Source organism: Calliopsis andreniformis, chromosome 11, assembly GCF_051401765.1.
Source record: "Calliopsis andreniformis isolate RMS-2024a chromosome 11, iyCalAndr_principal, whole genome shotgun sequence".
NCBI classification, from domain to species: Eukaryota; Metazoa; Arthropoda; class Insecta; order Hymenoptera; family Andrenidae; genus Calliopsis; species Calliopsis andreniformis.
The window spans coordinates 4,423,318-4,435,272 of NC_135072.1; positions in this window are offsets into that span (position 1 = coordinate 4,423,318).

The following is an 11,955-nucleotide window of genomic DNA, read 5'->3' on the forward strand; positions in this document are numbered from 1 at the left end:
TGAAGACTGGGGATTGAGGATTGAGGATTGTGGATTGTGTATTGAGGATTGCGGATGATGTCTGAGGGTTGAGGATTGAGGTTTGAGGACTGAGGACTGAGGATTGAGGACTGAGGATTGAGGATGAGGGCTGAGGGTCGGGGATTGAAGTTTGACGGCTGAGGACTGAGGATTGAGGATTGAGAATTAAGGATTGTTGATAGAGGATTGAAGATTGTGGATTGGGTATTGAGGATTGAAGAATGAGGATTGAGGATTGAGGATTGAGGATTGAGGGTTGAGGATCTAGGATTGGAGATTGATTATTGATGATTGAAGATTGGGGATTGAGGATTGAGGATTGAGTATCTAGTATTGGAGATTGATTATTGAGGATTGAAGATTGAGGGTTGAGGATTGAGGATTGAAAATTGAGAGTTGAGGATGAGGACTGAGGGTTGAGGATTGAGGTTTGAGAAATGAGGATTGAAGATTGAGGATTGTGGATTGAGGATTGAGGATTGAGGATTGGGGATTGAGGATTGAGAATTGAGTATCTAGTATTGGAGATTGATTATTGAGGATTGAGGATTGAGGATTGAGGAATGAGGATTGAGGATTGAGGATTGAGGGTGATGTCTGAGGGTTGAGGATTGAGGTTTGAGGACTGAGGACTGAGGATTGAGGACTGAGGATTGAAGGTTGAGTATTGAGGATTCAGAATTGAGGTTTGAGGACTGAGGATTGAGGATTGAAGATTGAGTATTGAGGATTGAAGATTGAGGATTGGGGATTGAGGATTGAGGATTGAGGATGATGGCTGAGGGTTGAGGATTGAGGTTTGAGGACTGAGGACTGAGGATTGATGTCTGAGGATAGAGGATGAGAGCTGAGGGTCGGGGATTGAGGTTTGGCGGCTGAGGACTGAGGATTGAGGATTGAGAATTAAGGATTGTTGATAGAGGACTGAAGATTGAGGATTGGGTATTGAGGATTGAAGAATGAGGATTGAGGATTGAGGATTGAGGATTGAGGGTTGAGGATCTAGGATTGGAGATTGATTATTGATGATTGGAGATTGGGGATTGAGGATTGAGGATTGAGTATCTAGTATTGGAGATTGATTATTGAGGATTGAAGATTGAGGGTTGAGGATTGAGGATTGAAAATTGAGAGTTGAGGATGAGGACTGAGGGTTGAGGATTGAGGTTTGAGAAATGAGGATTGAAGATTGAGGATTGTGGATTGAGGATTGAGGATTGAGGATTGGGGATTGAGGATTGAGGATTGAGTATCTAGTATTGGAGATTGATTATTGAGGATTGAGGATTGAGGATTGAGGAATGAGGATTGAGGATTGAGGATTGAGGATGATGTCTGAGGGTTGAGGATTGAGGTTTGAGGACTGAGGACTGAGGATTGAGGACTGAGGATTGAAGATTGAGTATTGAGGATTGAAGATTGAGGATTGAGGATTGAGGATTGAGGATTGAGGATTGAAGATTGAGGATTGAGGATTGATGATTGAGGATTGAGCATTGAGGATTGAAGATTGAATATTGATGAATGAAGATTAACGATTGAGGATTCAGGGTTGTGGATTGAGGACGAGGACTGAGGGTTGAGTATTGTTACTTGAGGTCTGAGGATTGAGGATTGAGGATTGCGAATTGAGGATTGAAGATTGAAGATTGAGGATTGGGTATTGAGGATTGAGGTTTGAGGAATGAGGATGGAGGGTTGAGTATTGAGGGTTGAGGATTGAGGATTGAGGATTGAGGATTGAGGATTGGGGATTGAATATTGAGTACTGAGTATTGAAGATTGAGGACTGAGGATTGAGGATTGAGGATTGAAGTTTGTGTATTGTGGATTCAGAATTGAGGTTTGAGGGCTGAGGATTGAGGATTGAAGGTTGAGCATTGAGGATTGAAGATTGAGGATTGAGGATTGAGGATTGAGGATTGAGGATTGAGGATTGAGGATTGAAGATTGAGGATTGAGGATTGAGGATTGAGGATTGAGGATTGAGCATTGAGGATTGAAGATTGAATATTGATGATTGAAGATTGAGGATTGAGGATTGAAAATTGAGGATTGAGGATTGAGGATTGAGGATTGAGGATTGAAGATTGGATATTGAGAATTGAAGATTGAGGATTGAGGATTGAGGATTGAGGATTGAAGATTGAAGATTGTGTATTGAGTGTTGAATATTGAGGATCGAGGATTGAGGATTGAGGATTGAGGATTGAGGATTGAAGATTGAGGAGTGGGGATTGAGGATTGGCGATTGAGGATTGAGTATTGAGAATTGAGGATTGACGGTTGAGTATTGAGGATTCATGGCTGAGGGTTGTGTGTTTAATATTGAGGGTTGAGGATTGAGGATTGCTGATTGAGGATTGAGGATTGAAGATTGAGTATTGATGATTGAATATTGAGGATTGAGGATTGAGGTTTGAGGATTGAGGACGAGGACTGACGGTAGAGGATTGAGGTTTGAGGATTGAGGATTGAAGATTGAGGCCTGCGGATTGAGGATTGAGGATTGAGCATTGAGGATTGAAGATTGAAGACTGGGGATTGAGGATTGAAGATTGAGAATTAAGGATTGAAGATTGTGGATTGAGGATCTAGGATTGGAGATTGATTATTGAGGATTGAAGATTGAGGATTGAGGATTGAGGATTGAGGATTGAGAATTGAGTATGAGGACTGAGGAATGAGGTTTGAGGAATGAGGATTGAGGGTTGAGGATTGATGATTGAGGATTGAGGATTGAGGATTGAGTATTGAGGATTGCGGATGATGTCTGGGGGTTGAGGATTGAGGTTTGAGGTCTGAGGACTGAGGATTGAGGACTGAGGATTGAGGATGGTGGCTGAGGGTCGGGGATTGAGGTTTGACGGCTGAGGACTGAGGATTGAGCATTGAGAATTAAGGATTGTCGATAGAGGATTGAAGATTGAGGATTGGGTATTGAGGATTGAAGAATGAGGATTGAGGATTGAGGATTGAGGATTGAGGGTTGAGGATCTAGGATTGGAGATCGATTATTGATGATTGAAGGTTGGGGATTGAGGATTGAGGATTGAGTATCTAGGATTGGAGATTGATTATTGAGGATTGAAGATTGAGAATTGAGGATTGAGGATTGAGGATTGAGAATTGAGGATGAGGACTGAGGAATGAGGTTTGAGGAATGAGGATTGAGGGTTGAGGATTGAGGATTGAGGATTGAGGACTGTGGATTGAGGATTGAAGATTGAGTATTGAGGATTGATGGTTGAGGATTGAGGATTGAGGATTGAGGATCGAGGATTGAGTACTGATGATTGAGGATTGATGATAGAGGATTGAGGATTGAGGATTGGGTATTGAGGATTAAGCGTTGAGGTTTGAGGACTGAGGGCTGAGGATTGAGGATTGAGGATTGAGGGTTGAGGATTGAGGATTGAAGATTGAGGATTGGGGACTGAGGATTGAAGATTCAGGATTGAGGATTGAGGATTGAGGATCTAGGATTGGAGATAGATTATTGAGGATTGAAGATTGAGGATTGATGATTGAGGATTTAGAATTGAGAATTGAGGATGAGGTCTGAGGGTTGAGGATTGAGGTTTGAGAACTGAGGACTGAGGATTGAGGTTTGAAGGTTGAGTATTGAGGATTCAGAATTGAGGTTTGAGGACTGAGGATTGAGGATTGAAGGTTGAGTATTGAGGATTGAAGATTGAGGATTGAGGATTGAGGACTGAGGATTGAGGATGATGTCTGAGGGTTGAGGATTGAGGTTTGAGGACTGAGGACTGAGGATTGAGGACTGAGGATTGAGGATGAGGGCTGAGGGTCGGGGATTGAGGTTTGGCGGATGAGGACTGAGGATTGAGGATTGAGAATTAAGGATTGTTGATAGAGGACTGAAGATTGAGGATTGGGTATTGGGGATTGAAGAATGACGATTGAGGATTGAGGATTGAGGATTGAGGATTGAAGATTGAGGATTGGGTATTGAGGACTGAACATTGAGGATTGAGGATTGAGGATTGAAGGTTGAATATTGATGAATGAAGATTAACGATTGAGGATTGAGGGTTGTGGATTGAGGACGAGGACTGAGGGTTGAGTATTGTTACTTGAGGTCTGAGGATTGAGGATTGAGGATTGCGAATTGAGGATTGAAGATTGAGGATTGAGTATTGAGGGTTGAGGATGGAGGATGAGGGCTGAGGGTTGAGGATTGAGGTTTCAGTATTGAATCCTGAGAATTCAGGATATTCTATTGAGTATTGAGAATTGAGGATTGATGGTTGAGTACTGAGGACTGACGATTGAGGATTGAAGGTTGAGTATTGAGGATTCAGAATTGAGGTTTGAGGACTGAGGATTGAGGATTGAAGATTGAGTATTGAGGATTGAAGATTGAGGATTGAGGATTGAGGATTGAGGATTGAGGATGATGTCTGAGGTTTGAGAATTGAGGTTTGAGGACTGAGGACTGAGGATTGAGGACTGAGGATTGAGGATGAGGGCTGAGGGTCGGGGATTGAGGTTTGGCGACTGAGGACTGAGGATTGAGGATTGAGAATTAGGGATTGTTGATAGAGGACTGAAGATTGAGGATTGGGTATTGAGGATTGAAGAATGAGGATTGAGGATTGGGGATTGAGGATTGAGGGTTGAGGATCTAGGATTGGAGATTGATTATTGAGGATTGAAGAGTGGGGATTGAGGATTGAGTATTGATGATTGAGGATTGAGGATTGAGGATTGGGTATTGAGGATTGAGGATTGAGGATTGAGGATTGAGGATTGAAGATTCAGTATTGACGATTGAAGATTGAGGATTGAGGATTGAGGATTGAAGATTGAGTATTGAGGATAGAAGACTGAGGATTGAGGATTGAGGGTTGAGGATCTAGGATTGCAGATTGATTATTGAGGATTGAAGATTGGGGATTGAGGATTGAGTATTGATGATTGAGGATTGAGGATTGGGTATTGAGGATTGAGGATTGAGGATTGAGGATTGAGGATTGAAGATTCAGTATTGACGATTGAAGATTGAGGATTGAGGATTGAGGATTGAAGATTGAGTATTGAGGATAGAAGATTGAGGATTGAGGATTGAGGATTGAGGATTGAGGATTGAGGATCGAGGATTGAGGATTGAGGATTGAAGATTGAGTATTGAGGATTGAAGATTGAGGATTGAGGATTGAGGAATGATGATGGAGGATGGGGCTGAGGGTTGGGGGTTGAGGTTTGAGTATTGAATCCTGAGAATTCAGGATATTCTATTGAGTATTGAGAATTGAGGGTTGATGGTTGAGTACTGAGCACTGAGGATTGGGGTTTGAAGGTTGAGTATTGAGGATTCAGAATTGAGGTTTGAGGACTGAGGGTTGAGTATTGAAGATTGAATATTGTGGTTTGAAGATTGAGGATTGAGGATTGATGATTGAGGATTGAGGATGATGTCTGAGGGTTGAGGATTGAGGTTTGAGCACCGAGGACTGAGGATTGAGGACTGAGGATTGAAGATTGAGTATTGAGGATTGAAGATTGACGATTGAGGATTGAGGATTGAGGATTGAGGATTTAGGATTGAGGATTGAAGATTGAGGATTGGGTATTGAGGACTGAACATTGAGGATTGAGTATTGAAGATTGAAGGTTGAATATTGATGAATGAAGATTAACGATTGAGGATTGAGGGTTGTGGATTGAGGACGAGGACTGAGGGTTGAGTATTGTTAGTTGAGGTCTGAGGATTGAGGATTGCGAATTGAGGATTGAAGATTGAAGATTGAGGATTGGGTATTGAGGATTGTAGAATGAGGATTGAGGATTGAGGATTGAGGATTGAGGATTGAAAATTGAGTATTGAGGATTGAAGATTGAGGATTGAGGATTGAGTATTGAGGATTGAGGATTGAAGATTGAGTATTGAGGATTGAAGATTGAGGGTTGAGGATTGAGGATTGAGGATGAGGATTGAAGATTGAGGATTGAGGATTGATGATTGAGGATTGAGCATTGAGGATTGAACATTGAATATTGATGATTGAAGATTGAGGATTGAGGATTGAGGGTTGTGGATTGATGATTGAAGATTGTGTATTGAGTGTTGAATATTGAGGATCGAGGATTGAGGATTGAGGATTGAGGATTGAGGATTGAGGATTGAAGATTGAGGATTGGGGATTGAGGATTGGCGATTGAGGATTGAGTATTGAGAATTGAGGATTGATGGTTGAGTATTGAGGATTCATGGCTGAGGGTTGTGTGTTGAATATTGAGGGTTGAGGATTGAGGATTGAGGATTGAGGATTGAGGATTGAAGATTGAGTATTGATGATTGAATATTGAGGATTGAGGATTGAAGTTTGAGGATTGAGGACGAGGACTGACGGTAGAGGATTGAGGTTTGAGGATTGAGGATTGAGGATTGAGGACTGCGGATTGAGGATTGAGGATTGAGCATTGAGGATTGAAGATTGAAGACTGGGGATTGAGGATTGAAGATTGAGAATTAAGGATTGAAGATTGTGTATTGAGGATCTAGGATTGGAGATTGATTATTGAGGATTGAAGATTGAGGATTGAGGATTGAGGATTGAGGATTGAGAATTGAGGATGAGGACAGAGGAAGGAGGTTTGAGGAATGAGGATTGAGGGTTGAGGATTGAGGATTGAGGATTGAGGATTGAGGATTGAGTATTGAGGATTGCGGATGATGTCTGGCGGTTGAGGATTGAGGTTTGAGGACTGAGGACTGAGGATTGAGGACTGAGGATTGAGGATGGGGGCTGAGGGTCGGGGATTGAGGTTTGACGGCTGAGGACTGAGGATTGAGGATAGAGAATTAAGGATTGTTGATAGAGGATTGAAGATTGAGGATTGGGTATTGAGGATTGAAGAATGAGGATTGAGGATTGAGGATTGAGGATTGAGGGTTGAGGATCTAGGATTGGAGATTTATTATTGATAATTGAAGATTGGGGATTGGGGATTGAGGATTGAGTATCTAGGATTGGAGATTGATTATTGAGGATTGAAGATTGAGGATTGAGAATTGAGGATTGAAAATTGAGAGTTGAGGATGAGAACTGAGGGATGAGGATTGAGGTTTGAGAAATGAGGATTGAAGATTGAGGATTGTGGATTGAGGTTTGAGGATTGAGGATTGAGGATTGAGTATTGAAGATTGAGTATTGATCACTGAGGATTGAGGATTGAGGTTTGAGGACTGAGGATTGAGGATTGAAGATTGAGTATTGAGGATTGATGATTGAGGATTGAGGATTGAGGATTGAGGGTCGAGGATTGAGTATTGATGATTGAGGATTGATGATTGAGGATTGAGGATTGAGGATTGGGTATTGAGGATTGAGCATTGAGATTTGAGGACTGAGGGCTGAGGATTGAGGATTGAGTATTGAGGATTGAGGATTGAAGATTCAGTATTGACGATTGAAGATTGAGGATTGAGGATTGAGGATTGAAGATTGAGTATTGAGGATTGAAGATTGAGGATTGAGGATTGAGGAATGAGGATTGAGGATTGAGGATTGAGGATGATGTCTGAGGTTTGAGGATTGAGGTTTGAGGACTGAGAACTGAGGATTGAGGACTGAGGATTGAAGATTGGTTATTGAGGATTGAAGATTGACGATTGAGGATTGAGGATTGAGGATTGAGGATTGAGGATTGAGGATTGAAGATTGAGGATTGGGTATTGAGGACTGAACATTGAGGATTTAGGATTGAGGATTGAAGGTTGAATATTGATGAATGAAGATTAACGATTGAGGATTGAGTGTTGTGGATTGAGGACGAGGGCTGAGGGTTGAGTATTGTTACTTGAGGTCTGAGGATTGAGGATTGAGGATTGCGAATTGAGGATTTAAGGTTGAAGATTGAGGATTGGGTATTGAGGATTGTAGAATGAGGATTGAGGATTGAGGATTGAGGATTGAGGATTGAGGATTGAGTATTGAGGATTGAGGATTGAAGATTGAGTATTGAGGATTGAAGATTGAGGATTGAGGATTGAGGATTGAGGATTGAGGATTGAAGATTGAGGATTGGGGATTGATGATTGAGGATTGAGCATTGAGGATTGAAGATTGAATATTGATGGTTAAAGATTGAGGATTGAGGATTGAGTGTTGTGGATTGAGGACGAGTACTGAGGGTTGAATATTGATGACTGAGGTCTGAGGATTGAGGATTGAGGATTGAAAATTGAGGATTGAGGATTGAGGATTGAGGATTGAGGATTGAAGATTGAGTATTGAGGATTGAAGATTGAGGATTGAGGATTGAGGATTGAGGATTGATGATTGAAGATTGTGTATTGAAGATTGAAGATTGAGGATTGAGGATTGAGGATTGAGGATTGAGGATTGAGGACTGAAGATTGAGGATTGGGGATTGAGGATTGACGATTGAGCATTGAGTATTGAGGATTGAGAATTGAGGATTGAGGTTTGAAATTGAGTATTCAGGATTGAAGATTGATGATTGAGATTTGATTGTTGAATATTGTGGATTGAGTATTGAACCATGAGAATTCAGAATATTCTATTGAGTATTGAGAATTGAGTATTGTTCGTTGAGTATTGAGGATTCATGGCTCAGGGTTGTGTGTTGAATATTGAGGGTTGAGGATTGAGGATTGAGGACTGAGGATTGAGGATTGAGAATTAAGGATTGTTGATAGAGGATTGAAGGTTGAGGATTGGGTATTGAGTATTGAAGAATGAGTATTGAGGATTGAGGATTGAGGATTGAGGGTTGAGGATCTAGGATTGGAGATTGATTATTGAGGATTGGAGGTTGAGGATTGATTATTGAGGATTGGAGGTTGAGGATTGATGATTGAGGATTGAGGATCTAGGATTGGAGATTGATTATTGAGGATTGAAGATTGAGGATTGATGATTGAGGATTGAGAATTGAGAATTGAGAATGAGGACTGAGGGTTGAGGATTGAGGTTTGAGAAATGAGGATTGAGGATTGAGGATTGAGGATTGAGGATTGAGGATTGAGGATTGTGTATTAAAGATTGAGTATTGATCACTGAGGATTGAGGATTGGGTATTGAGGATTGAGGATTGAGGGTTGAAGATTGAATATTGAGGATTGAAGATTGAGGATTGATGATTAAGAATTGAGGATGGAGGATGAGGGCTGAGGGTTGAGGATTGAGGTTTGAGGAGTGAGGACAGAGGATTGAGGACTGAGAATTGAGGATTGAAGATTGAGTATTGAGGATTGAAAATTGAGTATTGAGGATTGAAGATTGAGGATTGAGGATTGACGATTGAGGATTGAGAATTGAAGATTGAGTATTGAGGATTGAAGGTTGAGGATTGAGGATTGAGGATTGAGGATTGAGGATTGAAGATTGAGGATTGAGGATTGAGGATTGAGGATTGAGCATTGAGGATTGAAGATTGAATATTGATGATTGAAGATTGAGGATTGAGGATTGAGTGTTGTGTATTGAGGACGAGGACTGAGGGTTGAATATTGATGATTGAGGTCTGACGATTGAGGATTGAGGATTGAGGATTGAGGATTGGGGATTGAGGATTGAGGATTGAGTATCTAGTATTGGAGATTGATTATTGAGGATTGAGGATTGAGGATTGAGGAATGAGGATTGAGGATTGAGGATTGAGGATGATGTCTGAGGGTTGAGGATTGAGGTTTGAGGACTGAGGACTGAGGATTGAGGACTGAGGATTGAAGATTGAGTATTGAGGATTGAAGATTGAGGATTGAGGATTGAGGATTGAGGATTGAGGATTGAAGATTGAGGATTGAGGATTGATGATTGAGGATTGAGCATTGAGGATTGAAGATTGAATATTGATGAATGAAGATTAACGATTGAGGATTCAGGGTTGTGGATTGAGGACGAGGACTGAGGGTTGAGTATTGTTACTTGAGGTCTGAGGATTGAGGATTGAGGATTGCGAATTGAGGATTGAAGATTGAAGATTGAGGATTGGGTATTGAGGATTGAGGTTTGAGGAATGAGGATTGAGGGTTGAGGATTGAGGGTTGAGGATTGAGGATTGAGGATTGAGGATTGAGGATTGGGGATTGAATATTGAGTACTGAGTATTGAAGATTGAGGACTGAGGATTGAGAATTGAGGATTGAAGTTTGTGTATTGTGGATTCAGAATTGAGGTTTGAGGGCTGAGGATTGAGGATTGAAGGTTGAGCATTGAGGATTGAAGATTGAGGATTGAGGATTGAGGATTAAGGATTGAGGATTGAGGATTGAGGATTGAAGATTGAGGATTGAGGATTGAGGATTGAGGATTGAGCATTGAGGATTGAAGATTGAATATTGATGATTGAAGATTGAGGATTGAGGATTGAAAATTGAGGATTGAGGATTGAGGATTGAGGATTGAGGATTGAAGATTGGATATTGAGGATTGATGATTGAGGATTGAGGATTGAGGATTGAGGATTGAAGATTGAAGATTGTGTATTGAGTGTTGAATATTGAGGATCGAGGATTGAGGATTGAGGATTGAGGATTGAGGATTGAAGATTGAGGAGTGGGGATTGAGGATTGGCGATTGAGGATTGAGTATTGAGAATTGAGGATTGACGGTTGAGTATTGAGGATTCATGGCTGAGGGTTGTGTGTTGAATATTGAGGGTTGAGGATTGAGGATTGCTGATTGAGGATTGAGGATTGAAGATTGAGTATTGATGATTGAATATTGAGGATTGAGGATTGAGGTTTGAGGATTGAGGACGAGGACTGACGGTAGAGGATTGAGGTTTGAGGATTGAGGATTGAGGATTGAGGCCTGCGGATTGAGGATTGAGGATTGAGCATTGAGGATTGAAGATTGAAGACTGGGGATTGAGGATTGAAGATTGAGAATTAAGGATTGAAGATTGTGGATTGAGGATCTAGGATTGGAGATTGATTATTGAGGATTGAAGATTGAGGATTGAGGATTGAGGATTGAGGATTGAGAATTGAGGATGAGGACTGAGGAATGAGGTTTGAGGAATGAGGATTGAGGGTTGAGGATTGAGGATTGAGGATTGAGGATTGAGGATTGAGTATTGAGGATTGCGGATGATGTCAGGGGGTTGAGGATTGAGGTTTGAGGTCTGAGGACTGAGGATTGAGGACTGAGGATTGAGGATTTGGGCTGAGGGTCGGGGATTGAGGTTTGACGGCTGAGGACTGAGGATTGAGGATTGAGAATTAAGGATTGTCGTTAGAGGATTGAAGATTGAGGATTGGGTATTGAGGATTGAAGAATGAGGATTGAGGATTGAGGATTGAGGATTGAGGGTTGAGGATCTAGGATTGGAGATTGATTATTGATGATTGAAGGTTGGGGATTGAGGATTGAGGATTGAGTATCTAGGATTGGAGATTGATTATTGAGGATTGAAGATTGAGAATTGAGGATTGAGGATTGAGGATTGAGAATTGAGGATGAGGACTGAGGAATGAGGTTTGAGGAATGAGGATTGAGGGTTGAGGATTGAGGATTGAGGTTTGAGGACTGTGGATTGAGGATTGAAGATTGAGTATTGAGGATTGATGGTTGAGGATTGAGGATTGAGGATTGAGGATCGAGGATTGAGTACTGATGATTGAGGATTGATGATAGAGGATTGAGGATTGAGGATTGGGTATTGAGGATTAAGCGTTGAGGTTTGAGGACTGAGGGCTGAGGATTGAGGATTGAGGATTGAGGGTTGAGGATTGAGGATTGAAGATTGAGGATTGGGGACTGAGGATTGAAGATTCAGGATTGAGGATTGAGGATTGAGGATCTAGGATTGGAGATAGATTATTGAGGATTGAAGATTGAGGATTGATGATTGAGGATTTAGAATTGAGAATTGAGGATGAGGTCTGAGGGTTGAGGATTGAGGTTTGAGAACTGAGGATTGAGGATTGAGGATTGA